Here is a 19,115-nt window from a genome sequence, read left to right as displayed (position 1 = left end):
GAGTCTTAGTGACATTTAGAGGTGTGAACTGAGGGCCACATGTTGCCTCGATGTTCAGCTGCGCCCTCTGGGAGGGACCAGTCCTCAGGATGGTGAGGACAGGCAGCCCAGAAAGCTTGACCCCAGTGCGCACAGGGGACACCAGACGTGCATTTTCCAGTTTAACAATGCCTGTTAATTACTACAAGAGTGGAGGCATGATGGATATAAGCCATGCCCTTTAGGAACTCCGCTGGCCTCACCTGACCAGTGTCCACATAGTCAGCATGGATGCACGCTCCTACCTAATGAAAACCAATGGATTATAGCTGGATTTCCATCTGGGCTCTCTCTATATATAGAAAGAGAGAGTTATTTGATATCCTGGGCTCCTTCTTTGGTACTAAGACCCCCTTACCTTTAATTCTTTCCTGGTGATAATTCCAGTACTACTTGGTTTTCTTACCTATATATGCTTTCTGTGTGTGTATACGTATATATATATATATATATATACATATATATATATATATATATATACACGCACACTATATTTTACTTCTGTGAATAAAATTGTATGAAAACACCAAAAAACAAATTTACTGTTAACTTTTGTAGACATCTGTTATTAGTAAGCAGGCTAGTCTGTTCTTTCACGGTCCTTGAACTTTGGGTTCTCAGATCTGTTTTTTATGTAATCCTGTTTGTAATCTGTCCCCACTTTTTATTTCTAAAGTAGCATTTGATTGATTTTTCTATTATACCGTACTCTCACTCACCCACGACCATCAAGAGAGCATGTCGATGGCAGTCCGCTGAGCTGAGCACTGTACCGTTATCCCAAAGAGCACTCATGGCTCCTGCCCCGTGAGCGTGAGCTCCACTCTTCACATCCTGCCTGGTGCCTCCTGAAACCTTTACATGTCATTTAAATAGGAGAGCTGGCTGCCCCGACCTAGTCTTTTTTGAGCTTTGCAATGTATTCCAACGTGTTAGACACTGAATGCAGCTGTCAATATTAACACTACCCCACAGACTTGGATCTTAAAAATATCTGGCCAAGTTTAGAAGATATTTGCTACAGAAAAATGATAACCCCATTTGGAACACAAACTAGAAATTGGCACCAAAGCTTTTTATTAGACTGCTTCCTGTCCGTCACTGCACCCTTGTCCCGGCTCAGACCGTGCGGGGTCATGTGTGTGGGGATGGACAGAAGAGGAAGTTCAAGTCTGGCAAGGGCTGTCATGCTTGACACTTGGGGGACGTTAAAGCACATCTCTGTGAAAATCAGAGTCTTAAAAGAGGAAGGGCACATCATATCTAAGAGGAAGTAACGCAGACCTGGAGAAGCTAAATGACTTGCCCAAGGTCACATGCCAGTGACAGAGCTGGGCCTGGACATGGTCCCAATACAGTGTTTTCAGCACACCAGAATGCTCTGAGTTCTGCTTTTGAAGTTTTATTTGTGAGGTTTCATGCATTTGTGTTTCAGGGGTCAAGCTGTATATTTTAGTGACTAGTGAATGGAAAGGAAAGATGCCCTCCTGGGAGGCTTCTCTCCGCTCAGTATGCCATACCTCACTCTGCTCGCCGGATGTGTGGGGAGTCTTGCATGTCACGTGATTCTGGGACAGCAGCCGGGTGCCCCACAACATAACTCAATTCCAGCACCGTCTACCTGGAGATGGCCTCAGATCCCACAGATTAAGGGTTTAGTCCCACAAGACTGCCCCCTGTCCCCCACTTCGGATGCCAATTACAGGTCCAGCTTGTCACCTGAGCTTCTGACTGGCCGTCCATCAGGTGTTCCCACAACCCCCTTCTGGGAATAGATTCATCTGCTCTCGAGCAGCTCAGGAAAACACTTTACTAGATTCCCAGTTTATTTATAAAAGATATAACTCAGGAACTGCCAGACAGATGGGATACTTAGGGCAAGGCCCAGATCTCGCTAAGGCTCCAAGCTTCTGTCCCCTTATGAGTTCAAGGTGCACCGCTCTCCTGACACAAGAATGCATTCTTGTCCAACACATGGAAGCTCTCTAAACCTCGTCCTTTGGGCTGTTATGGAGGCAGGGTTGATTAAATCATTGGCCATTGTTTGAACTCGACCTTCATTCCCTCTCACTTCCTGGAGGTCTGGGGAATGGGCCTGCAGGTCCAACCCTCTACTCCGCTGGCAACCAGCCCATCCTGAGGGGTTTTCCAAAGGTCACCTCATTAATATAAACTCAGGTGTGGGTGAAGGGGGCTTGTTTTTTATTAATAACAAAAGAGACCCATCTCACATTTATGCTCTGAAGCTACTTCAGGAAGAGCTAGGAAAAAATCTAAATATGATAACAAAAGACGTCCCTGGGGCTCTTTATAGTAAAGTTCAAGGGTTTTAGGAGCTATGTGCCAGGAACGGTGGTCAAAGACCAAATACATGTTTCTTATTGTAAATCACAAATCATACTAAGTGATTATCTCATGGATAACATGCCCTAACGTACAAGAAAAAAATTGGAGAAACCCCCACTTACAAAATTACTAAACAAGACAATGGGGAAGGAAAAAAAAAACAGAAAACAGGTATTGTTAAGAAATTCAGAGAGTTTTATAGAGATCAACTACTTATTTCCCCCTGAATATTGGCATGTGGTTTATAACGTTTATATATTAGTAGCTTATTTTCATGACCAAAATTATTTTGTGTTTTATGTTTACATGAATATTTCCTATTCATTTATCCCATGAAGATGATTGGGTATCTGCCATATGCCTGGCGGTGTTCAAAGTGCTGTGTGCACATCAGTGAACCCCAAACACCTGATTGCATGGTGTTTACAAACTAGCTGGGAGAGGTACTAAAAGCTCTGGAATTTTCTTGCTTTCCCTTTCTGCATGAGAGTGCAAAGATAGAGCCGTATCACTCAGTGTCAGGTCAGAAAAATGGAAAACACCCTAGTTAAGAGAGGGAATTTGATAGAAGGAGTTGGTTAAACAGATATTAAAGAGCTTTAAATGCAAAGCGGGGACAATTAAGGTCAGCAAAAACAACTCAATTGCCACCGTGTGTTGGGGGAACAAAGAGAAGGAGATGGGCTCTTCAGAACCCAGCAGCTTGGAGGAGGGCCCCGGAGCTGGGACCAGACCTGGGGAAGCCAAAGGGGGACCCATGGAGTCGGGACCAAGACTTCTGAGAAGGGGGCCCTTACCAGCCAGTGCTGATAGCCGGAGAGCTCCGAGAAGACCCCTGAGGTGTTGTGACACAGATCCCTTGGCAGGGGTGCTGTTTTGCTGCTGTGGGTATCTCATAGAGGGGCACAAAGGGCGGTTCTGAGAGAGTGGAAAAAATCTGGGACCTAGCCAACTGCCACTACAATCAAATGCTGCTGTCGGGGTAAAGGGCTGTTGCTGGGTAACTCGGGAGGAATGGAAGCAACCAGAAGGGGCTGGTCACCTCTCCCCACTCCACCTGCCAGCCTCCCTTTGGTGTGCCCTGTTTGCAGAGTCCCTTGACAAAGAAGACATGCTGCTTGCGGAGCTCCCACCTCACCACACAAAGCAGTGTGGAGAAGCGTGTGGAGGGACACTGACTTAACAGCAGGCCCAAAGATGTTCCTAAAGGGGGCAGTTACTCTCATGTTGTGGAACTCCTTGCTCGAATACTCGAGCAGAACTTGCAGAAGTGGTTGAAATCCGTTGTTTGTAAAAATTGTCCTAAAATATACATAACATAAAATTTACCATTTTAACCCTTTTTGAGTTTACAGTTCAGTGGCATTCAGTACATTCTCATTGTTGTGCAACCAATCTCTGGAATTATTTTCATCTTCCTGAGTTAAAACTCTGTACCCATTAAACAGTTAAGTCCCCTTCCCCCACCCCCACCCCCCGGCCCCTGGCAGCCACCCTTCTGCTGTCTGTCTCTATGGACTTGACTACTCTGGGGACCTCAGATAAATGGGTCATACAAAATTTGTCTTTCTGTCTGGCTGTTTCACATTCCATGTCTTCAAGTTTCATCTGTGTTAGAGCATATGCCCGCATTTCCTTCCTTTTTAAGGCTGAATACTGTGAAATCTGGTTTTGTGACCCTTAGGCCAACCCATGTTGAAGAACTGGGACACTGGGGTGAGGTTTTATTTAGAGAGAATTTTTTGGTGTACTGTGGATGCCCCCTTTCTTTGTTCTCCCTCCTCTTCTCTTTCCTTCTCTCTCTCTCCCCCCCCCCCCACACAACACGACATCTTGGGAGAAGAGAGGGAGATGTTTCTCCTATCCTCAAGTCAAGTGGCAGGGCTTCAAGGGGACCACACAGAAAGCTTGATCTGTGGCCCGTGCAGTTTAGACGGCACAGTAGTCTGGGGTCAAGCATACACCTGAGAAATACGAAGGTTGGTAGAAGCAGCCTATGGCAGCCAAGCAGGGGGTACTGTTTGGGAAGTACCAGCCCTCTTACTGAGGATGGAGCGAAGGTGTTTTCCTTGGACCAGACAGATGGTGTCGGCCTGGCTGCTGCCATCTCATCAGAGGGCTGACAAGATGGCGGGTGAAAACGTGGGAGGCGTAGAGCAGGTGACCAGCTGCTGAGAACTATCAGAAGCTGCCAGCGGGACAATAATCTCCTGTTAGGAAACAACAGGCCAGAGGTCTACAGCGATGAAGGTCTATAAAGAAGCAATGAAAGTGTTCCACGGAGGCCACCAAATGCTCCACGAAATAGAGAAGCAGCCTTCAGTTCCCTCCATGCCCAGAGATCACTGACATCAGCTCACACCAGTTCCCGTCAGAAAGGGACTTTTCTGGCTCCCTGTGTCGCCTTGCCAGCCGCCCCTCCTAACACCCCAGCACTGGAAGGTTTGGAGCAAGCTGGACGTGGGAGTAAGGGAGGGGTTCCAAAAGCGACACCACCCCGCTCCACCTTTCCTGCCACTGGCTTCTCCATGGCAGCACGTCTAAGCTGGAGATGAGAAGTTTCAGATTGGAATGCAATATGGACCTTGATCTTACCCCGGACAGGGAATCTTCGCTTCAGAAATAAGGATGTTTGTGAACAAAGCGAGTTGGAGAACAAGAGCAGCAGGAGTAGGAGTGCCACAGAATAGTTCTCCAGGGACATCACGTCACCTGAACATCATGCCTGTTTCACATGACAGCTCTGCGAAGGCTGTGGGTGACACAACGTAGACTGTTGCAGTTTGCACTCAAAGCAAGGACTTGGGGTTGCTGGAAAGGGAATGGACCTCTGATGCATTATTGGGAAAACAAAAGCATTTTACCTCTTTCTTGCATAAAAGGGAGAGAAAAACCATGAGGGTCTCTAAACTCTAGGAAACAAACCGAGGGGTGCTGGAGGGGAGGGGGTGGAGGGATGGGGTAACCGGGTGACGGGCGTGAAGGAGGGCATGTGATGTGATGAGCTCTGGGTGTTATACACAACTGATGAATTATTGAATTCTACATCTGAAACTAAGGATGTACTATATGTTGCCTAATTGAATTCAAATTTAAAAAAAAGAAAGAAAAAGATAAAAAAGGGGGGGACAACAGCGGCAAAGCTTTTTCTTTTTTTTTTTCCCCTGAGAGTAGCTCCCCTAACTACTCCATTTGCTGGGTCCTGCACTATAGTCAAGGGCTGACAGATGTTTTATGATCAGCATGACGGTGGAAAACTGGGCAATAAGAGGGAAGTCAACAAGTAGACACAGTGTTTTTAAAGAATTTTGCCATAAAAGGAAGCAAGGAAATTAGGGCTTAAACTGGACAGTGATCCGTGGTCATGCCTGGGAGGGTTTTGTTGTTTTTTTAAGTTAAGAGATATTGTAGCATATTTTTATATTAATGGGAAAGATTTAATAGCAAAGGGAAAATTGATGGTTGGCAAGAGAGGGGAGAGAGTTGCGGGAAGGAAGCCGTTGAGCTATTGGCATAGGGCCGGTGGGTTTGCTTTACAGAGAAGTATGGACAGTTCGTCTCTTGTCTCTCTTCCAGGAGGAAGGAGTATATGATAACAAATACAAGTAGGTTAGCAGATGCAGTTCTATGAGCCCATGGAAATCAGAATGTTCCACACCCCACCCGAAACAATTTACTTCGTATGGATATCAAGTATTTCCTTGAATGTGTAACTGTTGAATATATGTAGACGCCAGGATAAAATTTAGAACTTATCTGGGACTATGTCAAATTTAATAAAAGACACAATCTTTTCTGCATCAAAAGACACGACCAACAGAGTGAAAAGGCAGCCTACAGAATGGAAGAGAGTATTTAAAATCATATATTTGATAAGAGGTTCATATCCAAAATATATAAAGAGCTCCTTCAACTCAATAACAAGAAAGGAAAAAAAAAAAACTAAATTACCTGACTTTAAAAATAGGCAAAGGGACTTGAATAGCTATTTATCCAGAGATGACATGAAAATGGCCCAATGCATATGAAAGATGCTCAGTATCATTAATTACTAGAGAAATGTAAACAAAAACAACAATGAAATATCACCTCACACCCATTAGGATGAATAAATTTTTTTTTAAAAAAGAACATAAAATAACACTTGGGAGGATGTGACACCCTTGCACGCCATCAGTAGAAATGTAAAATGATGCAGCCTCTCTGGAAAACAGTATGGAGGATCCTCAAAAAATTAAAAATAGAACTACCATATGATCCAACAACCCCATTTCTGGGTATTTACCCAGAAGAAAAGAAAGCAGAATCTTGAAGAGCTTTTTGCACACCCATGTTCTAGCAGCATTGTTCACAATAGCCAGAAGGTAGAAGTTATCCAAATGTCCATCGACAGATGAACAGATAAACACTGGGGTGTGTACATACAATGAAATATTGTTCAGCCTGAAAAAGGAGGGAAATCCGTGGATGAAACTTAAGGTCTTTATGCTAAGTGAAATAAGCCAGTCACAAGACAAACACTGTATGTGCCCACTTACATGAGGTATCTAAAGTCACCAAACCCTTGGAAGGAATGGTGGTTGCTAGGGTTTGGGGAAAGGGGAAATGGGATGTTATTATTTAATGGGCATAGAGTTTCAGTTTTGGAGGATGAAAAAGTTCTGGAGATCTGTTGCAGAACAATGTGAATGTACTTAACACTACTGAGTTGTATACTTACAAATGGTGAAGATGATAAATTTTATTTTATGTGTTTTTATCGCAACTAAAAATAAAAAAAATTAATTTGTGACTTATTGTCTCTTTAAAAATTGTGAATCCAACAAGAGCTTTTATTTTTAAAGATTTTATTTATTTATTTACTTATCAGACAGAGAGAGAGCACACAAGCAGGGGGAGTGGCAGGCAGAGGGAGAAGCAGGCTCCCCACTGAGCAAGGAGCCCAATGCTGTACTTGATCCCAGGACTCCGGGATCATGACCTGAGCCGAAGGCAGACGCTTAACCGCTGCGCCACCCAGGCGCCCCGCTGATCAGGAATTTCTTGAAAGGATGTGGAAGCCATAGAAAGTTGGAGAACGGGACCTGGAAATAAGTGCACCCCAGGGCAGCTCCAGAACTCAAGACCCTGAGGTCCAGTCGCCAGTCTGACCAGAACCCGCTGCCACTGAGGCAGAGTCCTCCTGCCACACAAGGCTCCACGGCCTCGAGCGTGAGAACCTCTCAACCCACAAACCCAGAGCCCTAACAACAGAGAGAAAATATTTTAAAAATAATCAGATATAATTATTATTAGTGGCATTGCTCTAAATTCTCACTTCCCTCCACCTCATGTTTCCCAGACCCAAGACCTATAGGAAAAAAAGAGTGTCACATATCACATAGATCAGAATCGTATATACAAGCCCCATGTCGAGGTCAGAAGATACTGTTTCCCATGTGGACCTTAACTGAGTCTCTCCGAAGCCATTCTACTATTAGAAAAGGCCCAAGATTTCTAGTGATCGGGTCCATGGTAAGATCAGTGATAGGACCTCATTTATTAATTCTTTCACTGTAAGGTAAATTTCTTGGTCCGAAGGAATGTTGTGTGAGATACCCTGTATTTGTTTCATTAACACCATGTGAGGCAGCCAGGAAGACCAGTGGCCCCTGTGGTGCTGGTGCCGACGTGTATCCGTGTAATGCAGGGGAGGCCCAGGGAGCATAAGGCAGTGAATCTAGCTGGGGGACGAGAGAGCCTTCATAGAGAATATGGCACAAGCCGACCCTTCCAAGATAATTGTCTCTCTCAGGTAGTCTAGCGGAGCAAGGTAGTTCCAGGCAGAGGGAACAGATGAGCAAAATGCATGAAGACATCAAATGTCTAAAGCGTTCAGAGAAACTCAAGTCGTAAAGGTAGAGGGTGACACAAGCTAAGGAGTTTGTCCCTGACCACAAATCAGCTAAGTCACTGCACCGATTCCTTTATCCTTCATCACAGCAAGAGTTTCTCAGTGAAAGAAGCCACCATTGATTTAAGTTCTGGTGCCCAGTCCTATCTCATGGTAACAAGCAGTTTGCTGACTGGCTACTTCGAATGGAACATCATAGCAGGAATGCTGGAGGGTGGGCTGGGGTCACATCGCAGAGGGCTTTATGTGACATGCTGAGGTTATCTGGACTTGCTCTTAAACCTGAAGGAGGAGTGAGACGTGACAATGACCATGCTGTTGAGGATGAACTTTAGGGCACAGAGCTGTGAAGCCTGGGGGGCTGGTGGGTCTGGAAACCATCGTATTAATCTGGTTCCCAAAACTTAGTTATTTCAGTGTTGGTTTGTGGTCAATCTAATGGATAAGAAAATTAAAGGAGGTTTAGTCAGCTTTTCACAAAGCTAAATATTACTCAATTTTAAAGGACTTCTTTAGTTCGAAATTATGGGCCTCCCAACCTTTGTGGGGGTAAATTATCCATTCATCTATGCAATTATGGTGACAGTAAATAATAAGCTTTAAAAATGTGTGTGTGTGTGTATGTCCATCCTAGCCTTCGAGTAAAGAACCAGCTGGCCCCTCTGGTCCTCCAGATGTCCTTCTGAGAATTTTGGGGAGGTCTGTGAGATCCGTAAGAGTGGGAACTCCAAGCTGAGGCAGTGGGGAAGGAGTGGGAGGCCCGTGAGAGAGATGCAGGTGGAATCTATAGGATAAGATGTTTGGCCGTCCAGATCTCACAGTGCTTTGTATGTATGTGACTGTTCCTTAAACTCAACTAATCAGATTTTTTTAGTAACAACCCTATGAATACCTCTTTTGGATCAATTGTATTATAAACACATTTTATGAATACGTAATATATCTTCACATTTATCCCCTTATTTCATTCTTAGAAAATCATCAGATGATGTCTCATTTTTTTTTAAAGATTTTATTGATTTATTTGACAGAGAGAGAGACAGCCAGCGAGAGAGGGAACACAAGCAGGGGGAGTGGGAGAGGAAACAGCAGGCTCCCAGTGGAGGAGCCTGATGTGGGGCTTGATCCCATAACGCCGGGATCACACCCTGAGCCGAAGGCAGACGCTTAACGACTGAGCCACCCAGGCACCCCAGATGATGTCTCATTTTATACTGACACCATAGTCCTCATGTAAAACTCCTTCTTGAACAATCGTTTGGCAGTAAGATGAGTGTGGGGTTCCTTGTCCTGCTGAAACCTTTCCTAAGAGGAAAGATGGGTCATGTCCTGCTTCTCCTCTGCTATTGTCGTTCTGTAACAAAACAATCTTCTTCCAAGCTGCCGTTCTGGAGATCCTGTTACCTTTATCTGAACACAGACCAGAGCTGGTTTTGTCAAATTGACACCAGCAGCAAATGCCTGGAGGAGGCAGGGTGCTATAGTTTCATTTTCCTTAAATCTCATATTGGACTTTCCGGCAGTCTCTAAGCTACAAAATCAAAATGAACTGCCCGAGAGTTCAGCGAATCTGGTCTAGTCATTCATTGCCTGTGGAGGAACAGCCTTCGCTAACAGATCACATCATCAACACTGTGCGGTGAGTTCTTAGTTCCTACTTTGTATTCTCCTCCTGCAACCACCCTACCCCTCATATGCTCATGCTCCTTACCCGGATGGTAGGACCTTCATTTCCTTCGCTGAGATTTTGGAGATAGTATCCTGCTCCTACATGGAGTCAATTCAGACATGTAATCTTTGGAAATTTTCAAGGAAAACAAAGTATTCTTGGGAATATTTGGTCTTTCTCCTAAGATATATTTCCCTCCTGTTGTCCACTTTCTTTCAACATACAGGGACTCTGGGGTGACCTCTGGACCCTGCTGGGATTACAGAGACAGTCATATTCTCCCAGTGCTACATATTATGTAGTTTGGAGGCCCTGAGTTTGTTCTGCTCATGAGATTTTTAATTAGAAATGCCAGTTGTTCCTTTTCCTCCCATTTCTTCTGTGATCTCTCTGGGCAATCATTAAGGGCTTCTGTGTAGGGTAGGGAATATTCATTAGAAGAGCCTCCTGTTTCACGTGCTTCATTACATAGAGGGAATAATACCCAGAGTGTCACTCCAAATTATAAAAGCTAATATTGCTCGCTATCTATATTTTTTATCAACAAATCACGTGCTTGCTTCCGACTCTTGTCTTTCGGTGGCTGTTCTGTGTTACTCTTGTATCAGCCTGCAGCTTCCTGAGAGGAGAGACCACCCATTTTCTGCTCCTCTCAGAGCTACCAAAGCGCATGTTGCCTTGTAGGGGCACGGTTGGTGTGTGTTGCACTAAATTTAGTTATGGTAGCGCTCTAATGGCAGCACATGGCTAGTCTTTCCTCCAATACTAACATGTCTGAGGGTTAAGTATTAGGGATCCTTGGTATTCTAACCTCGTTCCTTTTCTTAACTCTGCATAATTTCTTTTGATTTAATCCACTCCCACGATCCTGCCAAGACGTAGGATAATGATTTTTAAATGATCTTTAGTCCAGCCTGTGCTCCGGAGTTTCATGTGTATCTTCGTTTGTTGTCTTCCAAACACGATAGAAATGATATGTCCAGCCCTGAACCCTCCCTCTGATTATTCCCTCTGCACCATCTAAAGGGCCATCTTTTTTATTCTTTATTCTTTTTATTCTTCTATTCCTTTCTACACATATTTATACAATAGACCTTCATTGAGCACTGTGTAAATTGCAACACCCAGCAAAGATGCAGCTCCCATAAGCTACATTGTCCCTACCTGGAAAATGCTGCCATTGGAGAACGTAAGGAATGGGTACAAACAGCCCATGCCAGTCCATGAAATACCACCTGTTACTGATCATGGCAGTTCAAAGTCAGTTACCAACATCCAGTCCTTCTTATATCCTGCTTCCTGCAGATGCGTAAGTCTTAAGTAACCTTCTTTGATATATTCACATGAATTCCAAAAACAGTTCATCAGTTTATATATGGTCATCACCAAAGTTTCGTTTTGTTTGCCTTTCATTCTTTCTCCTGCTTTGTTTTCGGATGGTGGTGGTACATCTTATGATGTCAGCATTATTATTATTATTATTATTATTATTACTTCCTCTTCCACGTGCTCTTCATCAGCCCCCCAGTCCTATTAATTTGATCCTTTCTCCTTAATATCTCTTGTATTTGGCCTTACATGCTTAATATCATACCTAAAATATTTAACCGGGTTCTTGCTCTGTCTTCATTGTGAACCTGGCCAGGCAATACGAGCCTACACTATTGCCAAAGGCGATTTCTTTTTTTTTAATTCCAGTATAGTTGTCATGTAGTGTTACATTAGTTTCAGGTGTACAATATAGTGTCAAGAATTCCATACATCACCCGGTGCTCATCACAACAGGTGCCCTCCTCAATCCCTTTCACCTATTTCACCCATCCCCCACCCCCCTCACCTCTGGTAACCATCAGTTTGTTCTCTATAGTGAAGAGTCTGTTTTTTGGCTTGTCTCTCTTTTTCCCCCTTCGCTCATTTGTTTTGTTCCTAAGTTTCACAAATGAGTGAAATCATATGGTATCTGTCTTTCTCTGACTGACTTATTGCACTTGGCATTATACTGTCTAGCTCGATCCATGTTGCTGCAAATGGTAAGATTTCATTCATTTTTATAGCTGAATAACATTCCTTTGTATCTATATACCACCCCTTCTTCATCCTTTCATTAATCAGTGGACACTTGGGTTGCTTCCATATCTTGGCTATTGTAAATAATGCTGCTATAAACACTGGAATGCATATATCCCTTTGAATTAGTGTTTTGGTGTTTTTTGGGTAAATAGCCAGCAGTGCAATTACTGGATCATAGGGTAGTTCTATTTTTAACTTTTTGAGGAAACGCCATACTGTTTTCCACAGCGGCTTCACCAGTTTGCATTCCCACCAACAGTGCAGGAAAGTTCCTTTTTCTCCACATCATCCTCAACATGTGTTGTTTCCTGTGCTGCTGATTTTAGCCATTCTGACAGGTGTGAGGTGATAGCTCAGTGTAGTTTTCATTTGCATTTCCCCGATGATGAGTGATGTTGAGCATCTTTCCATGTGTCTGTTGGCCATCTGGATGCCTCTTTGGAGAAGTGTCTGTTCACGTCTTCAGCCCATTTTTAATTGGACTGTTTTTGGGGGTGTTGAGTTGTATAAGTCCTTTATATATTGTGGATACTCTTTATCAGATATGTCATTTGCAAATATCTTCTCCCATTCCATAGGTTGCCTTTTAGTTCTGTTGATTGTTTCCTTTGCTGTACAGAAAATACATTTTTCTACTACTATTCCAGAGATATATGGCTAATATGGTAAAAGGACTCATCGGAATTCAACATTTTAAAAGATAGATACTATCCTATTTTGTCTTTGCCCAGCAACTTCTTGGAGAAGATAAAATGATTCACACATTTTCAACAGGGGCAATTTGGATCATAATTTAGTAAACATAAAGAAAGTGAATTATATGTATAGGTGTTGAAGGTATGATTTTGGGGATACAGAAAAGCTTCCCCACCCCTGCTCCCACCCAAGTAGCTCACAGATGCCTTCTGCCCTGTCTACAATTCCTTTCATTGGCTACTCTTATGGACTCGTCTTCAGGGGCATATCAGAGAAGGTTAATACATTTAGGCACTAATGCCTGAAGGAAAGGTGCTCAGCCAAGTTGTCACGCCATGGGCTCTAAAATTGCATGAGGAAAAGATGAGATCCTATGACAAATAGCTTTTTCAAGACCCTTCTTAAATGTTCTTCCTAAAAAGTCAATCCCTGGGGCTCTCAGTGATGCAGATCATATACTGAGATGATTGAGAGATGACTGGGGTTTAAATGTATGGGCATATTCCACAGTCCAGGCCAAAATAAGCTTTCCAAAGCACACCCAGGTCAGTGATTCTTAGAGAGGGACCAAGACTGGGATGGGGCGGAGAGCAGGCAGAACCTGGGGGAAGCCACGTGCATGCCACCCACCATCCTGGAACCACTGTAGCTAAGAAGAGGTGCGGTTTGTGGCACTGAGGTGTACGTCCAAAGCGAATGAAGGCTATGGAACATGGCTGAGAACTGTAAGCTAGGTGAAGGTCCATTTGCTTCCTTTACAGAGAAGGAATCAAGTCCCGAGGTATTACAGAACTGGCTTTTCTGACCACACCAGGCTTCCCTCCAGACCTCATTTTACACCCCAAGACTTCCCCATTACAAAGTGCTTTTTGGCATACAAGGTCTTTTTTTTTTTTTCCCCAAAAGTAGCTAAGAGTTTTCTGATGGGTTTCATGACAGACCCACAGTATGATGAGAAAAGAAAATAAATGGGCACAATGAAGAGTAAGTAGGAGTACTTCTCAAAGTGATGTGCAAGTAGCTGATATTATGAACAAATATTGAGCAGTTAAATGGTACTGGAATGTTTTAATGCAGTTTGGTAATATTATTTTAAATAGTATATATTTCCTTAAGCCACGGGATTCAGAGTTGACTCTCAATGCTTCTAATTTTTCTAGGAACAAGATGAGATCATGCAATGTAATTTTGCGAGAAAGTACTGTGTATTTTATAGAAAGCTTAGGAATTAATTCAGAAACAGCTCTTAAAAAGTTCTGGCATTCTATGCATATTCCAGTTCTTTCTAATCCCTTCTTCTCTGGGTAATTTATGCATGGGTCAAGAGGTCAACCTGGGCTGTAGGTGGTTCAATATTTGTATTATGTAAAATGACATTTAGTATTTGTGTTTTTCCGAATAGGGCCTGTGTTCCCTTCAGAGACTCATGCAAAGTGCTTCATCGCATGAAGGACCTCGCTGTTTGATTTCACTTGACTACTTTTCATTTACATTCCGCACTGACAAAGTCATGAGCAAAAACCATCACTCTCTGAGGGTAGAAACTGCCATGCTTCACAAAGGCAAGAAGTAATTTTCCCGTACTCACAAGATGACTCAGGTTAGTAGCTTTTAGCTCTTACTGCAGTTCAAATAACATGAGAGTGTTGGGGCACTGTGCAAACCTCGTTAGTCCCAATCTCTATAATTCTAAATGTATGATAATGTGACATAAAAAGTAAGTTGGAGTTTATTTTTGTACGAGGCGGTAAAAAGAATTTGTCAGTAGGAGAAGAAAGGGAAGAATGAAGAGGGGGGTAAACAGAAGGGGGAATGAAGCATGAGAGACTATGGACTCTGAGAAACAAACTGAGGGCTTCAGAGGGGAGGGGGGTGGGGGAATGGGATAGGCTGGTGATGGGTAGTAAGGAGGGCACGTATTCCATGGTGCACTGGGTGTTATACACAACTAATGAATCATGGAACTTTACATCAAAAACCAGGGATGTACTGTATGGTGACTAACATAATAAAAAAAATTATTATAAAAAAAGAATTTGAAAAGAGTTGTACAGGGTAAGTTAAAATTACAAGAACGTACTTAGTATTTTTTAGAGCGCAAAATGCTTTTGTAGTAAAGAGCATTGTTAAATGGTGTTATCTTACAAAAGTTTGCAGTATCCTCTGTCCTTGTAAGTACCATGTAGATGTTAAGTTTGAAGGATCATGGATTAAAAGGTAAAAAAAACCCCAAAACCTAGACATTTTATACTTAAGTCTTTTGAACTATCCTGACCAACTTGTATTGTTGTTAGAATTGCAATTTGAGTACATCTTTAAAATTTAAAGCAGTTTTATGTTCTCTTTTTTAATATTGTGTCTCCTGCGGCATTTATTATGGGAGAATAACTTACAATGCTTTTATTTGCTTTTAGTTACAAAAATGTGACTTTTTCATGCCTAGGGGTCCATGTGTGAAACTGCTTCTGCCAGGGCAGGAAATCATGAAATAGAAAACACAACTGGGAAAAAGCTCGGTCCTAGCCCTGTTTCTTCTGAGTGCCTGTTGGTCCCCAGCAGGGCATTTATGATTTCTGACCAAAGACTTGAGGACCAGTTTGTCTGGAGTAAAGTACTGTGGTCTTGCAGAAGGATCTAAGGAAAAGGCTCATTGATGCATTGGTTCTACAGTTAAATAGTGAGTGACTGCTCTGTGTTCAGCACTATCGGAAGGTCTAGGAGATCTAAATGAAAGGTCATAGTTCATTTTCTGCCTTCCAGGAGCTTCTAATCTCAGGCACAGATACAAAGTTGAGAATTCAAAATGGAATCAGGAGAAATGTCCTAAGAGTGATAGAGGTAATAAATATGCAGAACACAGACAGAGTGGGAAGGCTGGTTTGTATCTATGGCTCTCCGTGAAGTCTTCATGGAGGAGGAAAAAGCTTGCTAGACTTTGAAGGCCAGGTAAGATTTTGCACGGGGAAGGTGATAGAGCACTTCAGATGACAGAGGACAGTCTGTTGGCTTTAGCGGAGACCTGAATGAGGAGCTGTATGAAACCCACTCAGAGAAGGGTGAGGAGAGGTCTTTGGGTAGAAGCTAAAGATTTGAGTTATGTGGCTCTAGGACAGAAGACTGGCAAGACAGACTGCAACCAGGTTGGGGCGGGCTTTGAATGCCACACTGAGGAGTACAAGCTTCTTCCCGCAGAGATGAGAGACCCTTATCTATTATCTGCAAAATTATCCAGAATTGGCATGAAACAGAGATTCTAAATTGCTTTTCTTGGGTTCATGGAGGGAAAATGACAAGCTGCAGCCATCAAGCCAGGAGTAACACATATACTGCGTGGTCCCTGCAGTCACCTTTTACCACAGGAATGTACAGTGTCTCCAGGAAGTGATGATTAATGGAGCAGGGGTGGTGCAAACTCCCACCATTATGGATATATGAGATGTGGGGAGTGGGAGGAAGGCAAGGGGGACAGAGAGACTGGAAGGCTGTAACAGCAGCTCAGATACTAGGTTATGACAGTGCAAAAAGAAAGGCAGAGAGACAGCAAAGATGGCAGGGGTAGTACCACAACTCTGGGGATCTCTTAGCCTAGCGCTGGTTCCCACGTGATGCCACCATCCCAGCATGCTCTAGTGCCACCGTGCTCCAACAAGAGCCCTTTCGTCTATTTGTGGCAAGTCCTGTTGGGAACTCTGGCGGCCACAGTGCTTGTCTTCCACTGAGGCACCCCCTGAGGTGCGTGCTATGGTTGCAAAGACCCATCCAAGTCTGTAATGGAGTCTGTTAACAGTAAACATCAACACAAACTCTTCCTCAGGCATGAAGGACAGATTTGTTGGGGGTGTACTAAGGAGCTCATAGAAGAAAGAGCTACAAACCAAACCTCAGGAAAGCCAACACTTGGAAGAAACCGAGGATCTTTGCTTTAGGGTTGTACCATTAATGACTGGGTTCCAGTCAGAGAGAATGACCGTCTTAGATTGGATCATGCGTCCGCCCTTTGGCCTATGGGACCAGCAGGCCCCAGCATCACCTGGAGTCTGAGATGGGGCAGTTCCTCAAAGGAAGAGAGGATAAACAGAAATTTTTAAAAAGTAATCTCTGGGGCAACTGGGTGGCTCAGTCAGTTAAGCATCTGGCTCATGATTTCAGCTCAGGTCATGATCTCAGGGACCTGGGATCAAGCCCCATGTGGGGTTCCATGCTGAGTGGGGAGTCTGCTTGGGATTCTCTCCTTCCCTCTCCCTCACCCTGCCCCTCCACATGCGCACCCTCTCTCTCAAATAAATAAATATATAGTATTTAATTTCTAAAATATCTGGGAATGCAAATAATGGTCATAAGTGTATGGCCTCGGGCTTGGGGAGAGATGAGATAGTTCACAGGCTCTCAGATTTCCAAAATAATTTTTTCACAACTAACTTTGGTAGACCCTCTGCTCTTTCAAACTAAAGTCTTACGGTTTAAAACAAACAAACAAACAGACACTGCCCAGAAATTACCCTCAGCGGTACCTTCATGACTTCATGTTTTAGGGCCCACACATTAGCGTCCTTTCTCCTTCCCTCTCTCCTTCCCTTCCTTTCATAGCAGTCAGATCTTAAAACGCTTTGGGGGACCTGAAGTGATTTGATTTCTGTGCCTTAGCTGTGATAGAATTTCCAAGTTTGCTACTCTTCCTGAAAGGCAGGTTGATAGGGCTTAAAAAAAAAAAAAAGATTTGTTTATTTTAGAGAAACAGAGCATGAGCACAAGCAGGAGGGGCAGAGAGGGAGAGAATCTCAAGCAGACTCTGCACTGAGCACAGAGCCCACACCGGGCTTGATCTCATGACCTTGAGATCACAACCTGAGCCAAAACTGAGAGTCGGGCACTTAACTTACTGAACCACCCAGGGGCCCCAAAGGGCTTTTAGAAACACACTGGCCGGCCCAGCTCTGGTCAGTCTTTGAATAAATACTTCTTATATATGCAATTTAATTGAGTTCTAAGGTGACGATCCCAATTTCTCATGAATTCATTTGGAGATGTGTTATTTTACACACAAGCAGGGCTCACAGACAATTTCCTTTTTAACAATTTCCAATTACACTGGAAATGAACATAACATATTAAACTCCAGCATACTACAATTCTAGACTTCTAGAGCAAGAGTTTTTAAGCTTCTTTGGCATTATTTTGAATTTTAGTTTTTTAATACAAAGGTTCAAGCAAATTTCTCTTGTAGTTACAAGTTGTCAGAGTCTGATTTCCATTAATGATTGATTAATGGTAATACATTCTATGAACACTGAATATTAGAATGCAAATATCTAGGTCTGAGCCCTAATTCGAATAGATATAAAATTAATAAAAACATACAATTATATATTTTATCTCTTCTTTCTTATTTTTATCCCTATAAAATTGGAACTCTTAGATCTTTATCTACTTTTCCCACTTCCCATGTCTTGCTTCTTTTGCATTAACTTAAAGGAAGCGCATGATCATCATTCAATATATATTTGTTTTCCTTTTTCTTCTTCTTTTCTCTTCCCCTAGTGCCTTTCCCCTTTATCTTATCATTCCATTTTGCACCTTTGAAAAGAAAAACATTTTAGGGGCACCTGGATGGCTCAGTCGGTTAAGCATCTGACTCTTGATTTTGGCTCAGGTCATGATCGCAGGGTCCTGGGATCAAGCCCTGCATCAGGCTCCATGCTCAGCACGGAGCCTGCTTCTCCCTCTCCCTCTGCTCCTCCCTCTGCTGTCTCTCTTATTTTTGGCTCCTTCTTTGTTTGGGGGGGGAGCCCTGTTTCTTCTATTACATCCGTATTGTTCAGGTGATTAACCGTCCACCTATCAATTAGGCTCCAAATTGCTGTTTCCTTGGTTCTAAGGCTTATAAATATTGTGAAATCATTCCGAAAGATTTTATTCTCCCATAAGCTCAGCAGGTTTTTCCAGTAAGTGCACCTGCAGAGAGCCATGTAAACAGCTGGCTACACATTCCAGCTGATCGACATAGGAGTAATAAATCAGGAAATTTCAGCTTGTCCAGACATTTCTAACAAGGCACTGAAGTATCTGACAATTGTCTTATTGAGTAACAGTAACAATAAAACAACAAGGTAATTAGAGAATGATGGTAAGTAAGAATAGGACCCACACACTGTTGTAAGGCAGCATCTTTCCTGGATTCTTTACATTTCTGTTCCCATCCATTTACTGAGATCCATAATCCTCGTATATCATTGTAGTTGTACTACTTAGAGGCTGGAGCTAACATAATTCATCCTCAATTTCACATTGAGTATTTAGGTAAAGCTATTCAGTATCTAGCAAGCACATGAATCTAGGGTTGGTGAAGTGAGTTTCTTTTCTTGAAGCAATGAGTCACTGACCTGCTGCCCTGATAGGACATCT

The 19,115-nt window shown here is 43.1% G+C and overlaps 1 protein-coding gene across 3 annotated transcripts in view; it reads left to right on the top strand.

The window, feature by feature from the left end:
- Positions 1–19,115, top strand: part of TRMT9B (tRNA methyltransferase 9B (putative)) — a 54,412-nt gene that overhangs the window by 16,241 nt on the left and 19,056 nt on the right. For all 3 annotated transcript variants that reach the window (XM_034647694.1, XM_002919546.4, XM_034647693.1), the window contains exon 2: positions 14,116–14,313. The gene's annotated coding sequence lies outside the window, so the exon portion shown is untranslated. The remainder of the gene's footprint in view (positions 1–14,115; positions 14,314–19,115) is intronic.

Source organism: Ailuropoda melanoleuca, chromosome 18, assembly GCF_002007445.2.
Source record: "Ailuropoda melanoleuca isolate Jingjing chromosome 18, ASM200744v2, whole genome shotgun sequence".
Lineage (NCBI taxonomy): Eukaryota > Metazoa > Chordata > Mammalia > Carnivora > Ursidae > Ailuropoda > Ailuropoda melanoleuca.
The sequence above is the reverse complement of the archived record's forward strand: the minus strand, read 5'-3'. Positions and strand labels throughout refer to the sequence as shown.